Consider the following 9,740-nt stretch of genomic DNA (forward strand, 5'->3'; position numbering starts at 1 on the left):
CCTTGATCGCCCTGTGGCTCTGTGTGTGACAGGGGGTGGGGCCACAACCTCCCTATCCGCCCTGCTCTGTTCGTGACAGGGGCAGGCGCCCCAACCCCCTGATCAGCCCTGCTCTGTGCCTGATAGGGGGGAGCTCCCCAGCCCCCTGATCGCCCTGCAGCTCTGTGTGTGACAGGGTGCAGTGCCCCAACCCCCCCCCCCATGGGCCCTGCTCTGTGTGTGACGGGGTAGAGCCATAACCTCCCCATCGGCCCTGCCCTGAGTGTGAGAGTGGCGGTGCCCCAGCCCCCTGATCCGCCCTGCTCTGTGTGTGACAGGTGGCGGTGCCCCAACTCCCCTATCGGCCCTACTCTGTGCGTGACAGGGGGGAGCTCCCCAACCGCCTGATGGGCCCTGCTCTGTGTGTGACAGGGGGGAGCTCCCCAACCCCCTGATCGGCCCTGCTCTGTGCGTGACAGGGTACGGAGCCCCAACCCCCCTGATGGGCCCTGCTCTGTGCGTGACGGGGCAGCTCCCCAACCCCCTGATTGGCCCTGTTCTGTGCGTGACAGGGGGTGGCGCCGCAACCTCCCCATTGACCCTGCCTTGAGTGTGACAGGGCGGTGCCCCAACCCCCCAATCGGCCCTACCCTGAGCGTGACTGAGGGTGACATCGCAACCTCCCAATCCGCCCTGCTCTGTGCATGACAGGGGGCGGCGCCCCAACTCCCCAATTGGCCCTGCTCTGAGCCCGACCAGGGGCTGCACCTAGGGATTGGGCCTGCCCTCTGCCACCCAGGAGCAGGCCTAAGGCAGCAGGTCGTTATCTCCCGAGGGGTCCCAGACTGCGAGAGGGCACAGGCTGGGCTGAGGGACCCCCCCCCCCCAGTGCACAAATTTTTGTGCACCGGGCCTCTAGTCCTATATAATAAAAGCCTAATATGCAAATTGTCCCCTTGACTGGGAGTTCTACCAGGGGGCAGGGGCGGCCGGCCAACCGCCCTCAGCCCCTTCCCCCCCGGCCAGATCGGCAACCCATGCACGAATTCGTGCACCGGGCCTCTATTAATATGGTAATAATAATAATTGCTACCTCAGATAAGTTTTGATATGTTCTGTTTTCATTTTCAATTCTTTCAGAGTATTTTTTAAATGTTCCTTGTGATTTCTTCTTTGACCCCTTGTTTTAAGAGTGTAATGTTTAATTTCTATATATTTGGAATTTTCCATTTTCTGCTGTTATTGATGTCTAATTTCATTTAATTACACATAATTAGAAATTATATTTTGTATTAATCAACCTTTTAAAATTTATCACGACTTGTTTTCTGGCCTGACATTGTCTATTCTGCAAGAAGTTCTATATGAACTTCAAAACATTTTTTATTCTGCTGTTGCTAGGTGCAGTGTTTTCTGTTTGTTAGGTTTAAATGGTTTTTTAATCTTTTATGTTCTCCTTGATTTTCCTGTTGTTCTATCCATTATTGAAAATAGAGTACAGTTAGGTAATTTTGTCATTATGTGAACATCATAAAGGATACAGGCATACCTCATTTTATTGCACTTCACATGTATTGTGTTCTTTACAGATTGAAGGTTTGTAGCAACCCTGTGTTGAACAAGTCTATTGCTGTCATTTTCCCAATAGGTTCAGGTGATGATTAGCATTTCTAGCAATAATAAGTATTTTTAAATTATGGTATATACATTTTTTAGATATAATGCTTTAGCACAACTTAATAGACTATAGTGCAAATATAATGTTTATATGCCCTGGGAAACCAAAAAATTCCTGTGACTCACTTTATTGTGATATTGTGGTATTCTGTAAAAGAACCCACAGTATCTCTGAGGTATGCCTGTACTTACACAAACCTAGATGATACAGTTTACTGCACACCTATGCTATGTAATATACCCTATTGCTCCTAGGCTACAAACCTGTACAGCATACTGTAGGCAATTGTAACACAATGGTATTTGTTTATCTAAACATAGGTAAGGTACAGTAAAAACAGAGCATAGCCTTGGCCAGTGTGCTCAGTTGGTTGAGTATCATCCCATGCACTGAAAGGTTGCCAGTTCGATTCCTGGTCAGGGCACATGCTCAGGTTGTGGGTTTAGTCCCCAGTTGGGGTGCATACAGGAGGCAACTGATCAATATTTCTCTCTCACATTGATTGGTGTTTCTCTCTTTCTCTTCCTCTACCTTATTCTTTATCTAAAATCAATTAAAAATACTTAAGATTAAAAAATGGTACACCTGAATAGAGCACTTACCAATAATGGAGCTTACAGGTCTGGAAGTTGCTCTGGGGGAGTTGAATTCATGCTGACTTAATGTGATATTATCATATACTACTGTAAACTTTATAAACACTGCATACTTAGGCTACCCTAAATTTATTTACTTATTCAATAATAAACTAACATCAGCTTAATGTAACTTTTTACTTTATAAACTTAAGAAGTTTTAACTTTTTTATTTTTTGTTTTGATATTTTTCCATTGATTTTTTTTTTTTTTTTTTTTTTTTTTTTTTTTTTTTTAGAGAGAGAGAGAGAGAGTGGAGGGGAGGGAGGAGGGAGGAGAGAGAGAAACATCGATTACAGGGATTGATTGCCTCCCATGCGCATCTCAACCAGGGCTGTGAATCGAACCTGTGACCTTTCAAGCCAAACCAGCCAGGGCACTTAATGATTCTTTTGTAATAATACTTAGCTTAAAACAGTTTACAGCTATAAAACAATATTTATCTTTATATCCTTATTGTAAAAGCTATTTTCTTTTAATTAAAATGTTTAATTTTAAAAACTATTTGTAGCCGAAACCGGTTTGGCTCAGTGGATAGAGCGTCGGCCTACGGACTGAAGGGTCCCGGGTTTGATTCCGGTCAAGGGCATGTACCTGGGTTGCGGGCACATCCCCAATGGGAGATGTGCAGGAGGCGGCTGATGGATGTTTCTCTCTCATCGATGTTTCTAACTCTCTATCTCTCTCCCTTCCTCTCTGTAAAAAAATCAATAAAATATATTTTTAAAAAAACACACCTATTTGTTAAAAATAAAGACATAAATACACACATTAGCTTAGGCCTACATAGGGTCAGGATCAATATCACTGTCTTTCACCTCCACATCTTGTACTACTGAAAGGTCTTCTGGGAAATTCCATACATGGAGTGTCATTTCCTATAACAATGCCTTCTGGAATATTTCACCAAGTACCTGCCTGGGGCTCTTGAAATGTCACTCTTTTAAAAAATATGTTCATGGTAGTTTGCTTTTTTTCCATCATAGACCATGAACATTCCTATTAAAGAAAACCTTTTGGTGTTGGGGTCCATGCTTCCAAACATTTTAAGAAGCATGTTGAGGTCTGCAAAACCCGCTAAACCCTGTACTATGATTTTTCTTCAAGTTCTCCTCCTCTAGTTTTATTTTCTCTAGCCTCTTCTTCAGCTATGTACTCCACTCTGTTATGACTACAGTGTCACTAGGTGATAGGAATTTTCAGCTTCATTATAATCTTACTAGAGGCCTGGTGCATGAAAATTCATGCACTCAGGGGGGGGTCCCTCAGCCCAGCCTTCTCTCTCTTGCAGTCTGGGACCCCTCGGGGGTTGTCCACCTGCCAAGGGATCAGGCCTAAACTGGTAGTCAGACATCCCTCTGGCAGCCCAGGAACCCATGAGGGATGTCCGACTGACGGCGTAGGCCCACTTCCTGCAGGGCCTAAGCCACAGTCGGACATCCTTAGTGCTGCCGAGGAGGCAGGAGAGACTCCTGCCACCGCCACTGCACTCCCCAGCTATCAGCCCGACTTGTGGCTGAGCGGAGCTCCCCCTGTGGGAGCGCACTAGCCACCAGGGGGCAGCTCCTGTGTTGAGCATCTGCCCCCTGGTGGTCAGTGCGTGTCATAGCAACTGGTCTTTCCGCTGTTAGGATCAATTTGCATATTACCCTTTTATTATATAGGTGGACCACTGTCATATATGTGGTCCACTGCTGACCAAATCATCATTATGTGGATTATGACTATTGAAATATCCAACTATTATTGTACAAGTATTTATCCTTTCAGTCCTATCAGATTGTTTCAAATATCTTGAGCCTCTGATGTCTGGTATATATATTATATATGTTTATAATTCATATATTTCTTGGTTGATATATCCCTTTCTCTTATAATAGTTTTTTACTCAGTGTCACTTTTCTTTTAGTATAGCTACTTCTGCTCCCTTTTGATTACTATTTGCATGGACTATCTTCTTCCATCCTTTTACCATCAACCCATTTGGGTCTTTAGGTCTAAAGTATCTTGTACATAGCATAGTTGGGTCATTCTTTAAAAATCCATTTTGGCAATCTCTGTATTTTGACTGAAGAATTGAATCAATATACATTTAATTACTGAAAAGAACTGCTATTTGCTGTTTTCTGTATATCTTCACAGCATTCCCTCATTTTCTTCATTATTGCCCTCATTTTTTATATTAGTGACATATTTTGATTCTTTTCCAATTTTCTTTTGTGTTTGTCCTATGGCTATATCTTTATTAGTTACCATGGGAATGACATATAACATCCTAACGTTATAACAAAATGTTATAACAATCTAAATACCAACTTACCTACAGTCACATAAAAAATTCTACTATAACTGTTCTCTTTGTTACTAATGTCAAAATGTTGCATCTTTATACAGTGTATGTCCAATAACAAAGATTTATAATTATTTTTATAAATGTATTGTGAATTCTATAGAAAATAAGAAGTGGAATTACAAACTTAAATTACCCAATTCTCCTCCAGGCCATAGATTATCTATTGTGTCTCCACTAATAATCTCTTGAACCACTTATCTATGGGTTTATAGTCTACCCTGTAGCTTTTATGAGCAGTACCTACTCATTTTCTCCCACCTGCATTCTGATTCATGCAAAACAGATAAGTGTCTTGAATCAGTCCTTCATGTATCAAGAAAGATTAGAAAAGATGTATACAATAATTTGTAAACATGATCTGCTTTGCTCCCTCCAGTTTGAGGGAGAAATGGGTTGCTGCCTGCTCAAGACCAAGATCACTGCCATGATGGGGAGCAGTGGGGCAAGAGTGAAAATGCTACAAAACTTTATTAACATTTGAAGATGGCTTTTTCTTTATTAGGCATTTGATTGTTCCTATAAACCTTTGACTACTTTCCAGGGGTATTACAAAGTTAGTTCAGAAAACTTCTGTTTTATTCAGTTTGTGGGGAAACAATAAACTGGAGCTTTTTCATTTAACATTTTGGTGATATTGCTCCAGGAATTGTCACATATTTCCTGTTTCAATTATTCTTATTTTAAAATGAAGAAATTGGAATTTACGGAAGTATTATAAATTCCCCAAAACTATAGAGCTTGTTAATAAAGTTAGGATTACACTCTCCTAATGATAAAGTGTCTTTGTCTTACCATATATTAGGAGCATATAACCTTATATCTAACTGACTGGCATAGAATTAAGCAGGACATGATTGTCTTACCTTGGGCTCCTGTAACAGACTAGGTGGCCTAAACAATGGACATTTATTTCTCATAGTTCTGGAAGCTGCTAAGTTCCAAAATCAAAGTGCTGACAGATTTGGTTTCTGATGATCTACTTCCTGGCTTGTAGACAGCTACCTTCTCATTTATGTTCACATGGAGATATCTCTTTCTCTCTCTTATAAGATTACTATTCCCATCATGAGTGTCCTACCCTCATGACATAATCTAAACCAAATTATCTTCTCCAAATACCATCACATTAGCAATTAGGGCTTCAACATATGAACTCTTGTAGATGGAAACAGTCAGTCCATACAGGGATTTTTCTTATTCACCCAAATATTAAACCTTTCTTGAATATAATGGTATTAAGCAGAGATGGGCTGCACATTACTTTGTTCAGAATCCTTCTGCTGAAGGACATGTATCACAATTTCAATAAATGCTAAGGCATACTGTTTGGGGGCAGAAAGGCAATATCATGTCACTTCTCCCCAAATAAATGTATAAATTCAATGCAATACCAATTAGAATACCAAAAGGTTTTTCTAATTTGAGAAAACTATCTTCATTTATGTAGAAATAAAATTAACTTTGAGTAGGCATTAACAGTGTGAAAACAGCAAGAGGGACTTAACTCTTATTCTACTGTATTGAAACACAGTATGGCCCTAACTGGTTTGGCTCAGTGGATAGAGCGTCGGCCTGCGGACTAAAGGGTCCCAGGTTCAATTCCAGTCAAGGGCATGTACCTTGGTTGTGGGCACATCCCCAGTAGGGGGTGTGCAGGAGGCAGCTGATCAATGTTTCTCTCTCATCGATGTTTCTGGCTCTCTATCCCTATCTCTTCCTCTCTGTAAAAAAAATCAATAAAATATATTTTTTAAAAAAAGAAACACAGTATGGCTAATGTTAAACTAATTAGCTGAGGTCCTGGAAGCTGTGGTATTAGTATAGGAACAGAAAAATAGATTAGTGAAACAAAATATAGAAATGTCTTGGGATACTAGTAAATGAAAATATAAGATAGTTTCAGATGAGTGAAGGAAAGATCATATGTGTAAATGATTACATAGCAAAGTTTCAGTTGAATAGAAAAAGAATGGTATCAGTATAGGATTAAGCACAGGTCTTTCCCACTGATCCATATCTGGAAAGATGACATTAGATTTACCTTTCTACCACAGCATCCTTGAAGAAAGTAACATTGTAAATCCCTCATCTGTAGCCTTTACCTGGATCAGGAGATATGTGAATTGCCACGTCGACATTGACAGCCTATGTGACTAAAGCATTACAAGTTTTGAGGAAACCAAGGCAGTGGAGTGGCTTCCCTATGCTTAAGTAGATATCAGTCTTCCAACTGAGTGTGCCCCATGTGATGGTGGCACACCATGCATATGTACTGGTGGATCATTGTAAAATGCCCTGGATGAGAATGTTAATGTTTCCCAGGGCTGAGGTCCTGAAAGCTGTGCTTGCTTGGGCAGTTGTAGGACTGTCTAATAAACATATTGTGAAGGTGTTTTCTTATCAGGATAAAGCTGCCATTAAAACTAATTCAGGGTTAAAGCCTATTAAGTTTATTTAACTGCCAGATTGAATCTGTGATTGTGCTGGTGTCGGTGCTGTGTGATTGGCTGTTGAACATATTAAACTATTTTACTGAATTGTGCTTGTACAATGAAAACCCATCTGGAAGAAAATAACAATGAACCTCACTTTATATGATATTAAATTCTACATGCATTACATATTTACATATTGAGATAACCAAATTGCAAGGCAAACTAAGAAATAATATATGCAATCTAGAGATTAAAAATATGTATGTTGTTACATTTTATTTCACTATTTATTCCCTCTATGCCCTCTTCCATTCCCAGACCCCCCAACCAAAGTATCTTCCTAATTCATAAGCTTAGAAAAAATTAGTACATATTCAGTTACATAGAAATTTAAAAATATTTTAATAGAAAAAGGCACTTTTTTATAACAAAAATTAGACAAATTCCTAATAGCTAATATATGAAGAGGTCTTCAAAATTGAAAAAAAATACATAATCCTTTAGGAAAATGGGTTAACAATATCAAAATTTACAAAGAAGCAAATTTAGGAGCAGGAGAGGTTTATACTCATCAGACCAGCATGAATTTGAGCAGGTTAACACCATCTATTGCAGGGCTACCTTTTTTTGTGGGTTTTTTTTTTTTGCTTTTTATCTATTTTTAAGTTAAATTTATTGGGGTGACATCGGTTAATGAAATTATATAGATTTCAAGTATACAATTCTTTGATACATGACCTATATATATTGCATTGTGTGCCCACTGCCCTGTCATATCTTCAGTTACCATATATTTGACCCTCTTTACTACCCCCCATAACTCTTCCCTCCAGTAACCACCATACTGTCTTATTTGTTCATTTGTTACTTTCAGTTTTATATCCTACACGAGTGAAATCATGGTTCTTGACTTTTTCTGTCTGACTTTCGCTTAGCAGATATTCTCAAGATCCATCCATGTTGTCACAAAGGCAGTATTTGATCTTTTCTTATGGCTAAGTAGTATTCCATTCATATGTACAGCGTTTCTTGTCTTTTTAAAATTGACTGACAGTACCTATTACAATTTTTAAATAGCACATATCCTTTAATATGTCTAGCAACCTCTTGCCTATAATCTACTCTCCAATAATGAAAATACCTAAATGTAAGGGTATTTACTCTAGTTTGTTTGTGGTGACAATAACTAACAACAAGATGAATCAATAAGGAGATGGCTGAATAAATTTACAGTACACAGTATCACAGAAACTGTGCAGCAATTACTTATCTTACTTTACCTGACCATTATAATTCTTTTGTTTTTTAATCCTTATCCAACGATATTTTTTCCATTGGTTTTAGACAGAGTGGAGGGAAGAAAGGGGGAGAGAAACATTAATGTGAGAGAGACACAATGATTGGTTGCCTCCCACATGTGCCCTGACTGGAGCTGGGATCAAACCTGCAACCAAGGTATGTGCCCTTGACCAGGAATCGAACCCACGACCCTTCGGTCTGTGAGTTGACACTCTAACCACTGAGCCAAACCTGTAATTATTCTTGTTGCTGGGTCTTGGCACTGGCCACTTATATGCAGCAAAAGGTAGTCTTCCTAATTTGGCCTGACTTGAGTTCTTCTGGTGACTTCAAAGGTGTACAAGCACAAGGGCAGAACACTTAAGGAATATGAGAGAATGTTTAGTGAAGATTGAAATAGAAGAGAACTTAGGTTCATGTAAATATATACATGCATATTGTTTGGGTAGATTACCTCAGAAAATCAACCACTGGTATTTATAATCTTACCTCAAGACTAACCTTCAAAGATGCTAATAACAAAAAATGCAGTTCTCTAGTTATATTAGCATTTTATTATTTTGAGTTTTAAAAGAAATTGATATATGTGAAATTAACCTAAGGTTTAAATGTTACATACTCATTTTTATCACTATTAACAAAGAGCATTAACAGATTTCTACCTGTCAAATTGCTGTGAAAAGGGATCAAGCATCCCTTTCAAAAATCCTATAAAAAGATTTGCTGAAAATAAAATACTGTTTAGGTCTATCTATCTTTCAGCACCCTTTTCCCTAAGGAAACAAACAAATGGGAATTGATTATGTCTGGCAGAATAGAGAAAAATATAGTGTGAGGTTAAAATTGAGGCTAAACCATAAGAGTGGATGTTTTACTCAGTGGCATATTAAAATATGTAAGAGCAACATGGCTTCCTCATTTTAAAATGGTCTATTTTCCATTGCCAATACTGGTTATATGGGGTATTAAATTTTCTGATAAATGTTTCAGTGAAAATGAATTCTTTCCCTCTACCAGGTCTGTGCATGTATTATTAAATATAATCTTTACATGTTATGTGATTCAACCAATCTGTTGCAAAATCATGCTATAACTTAACAGAAACCACACACAGTAATGTGACATGTGAGAGTAAATTTAAATAATTGGATCTGTTAAGCTGCCATCACAATTAAAATTTTTTTCATATTTAAAATATATAATTTCAGAAGTATTTTTAATAAAAAAATTGGCATCTGATTGGGAATGTGAATCCATTTTAACATGTACTTCATGTACAGGTTCCCTACTCTTATCTCTATCTTTTTTAATTTTCAGAAGTTTAAAAGAAATAGCACAAAATAATAAAATAAACACATATA

This window comes from Myotis lucifugus, unplaced genomic scaffold (assembly GCF_000147115.1).
Source record: "Myotis lucifugus unplaced genomic scaffold, Myoluc2.0 scaffold_244, whole genome shotgun sequence".
NCBI classification, from domain to species: Eukaryota; Metazoa; Chordata; class Mammalia; order Chiroptera; family Vespertilionidae; genus Myotis; species Myotis lucifugus.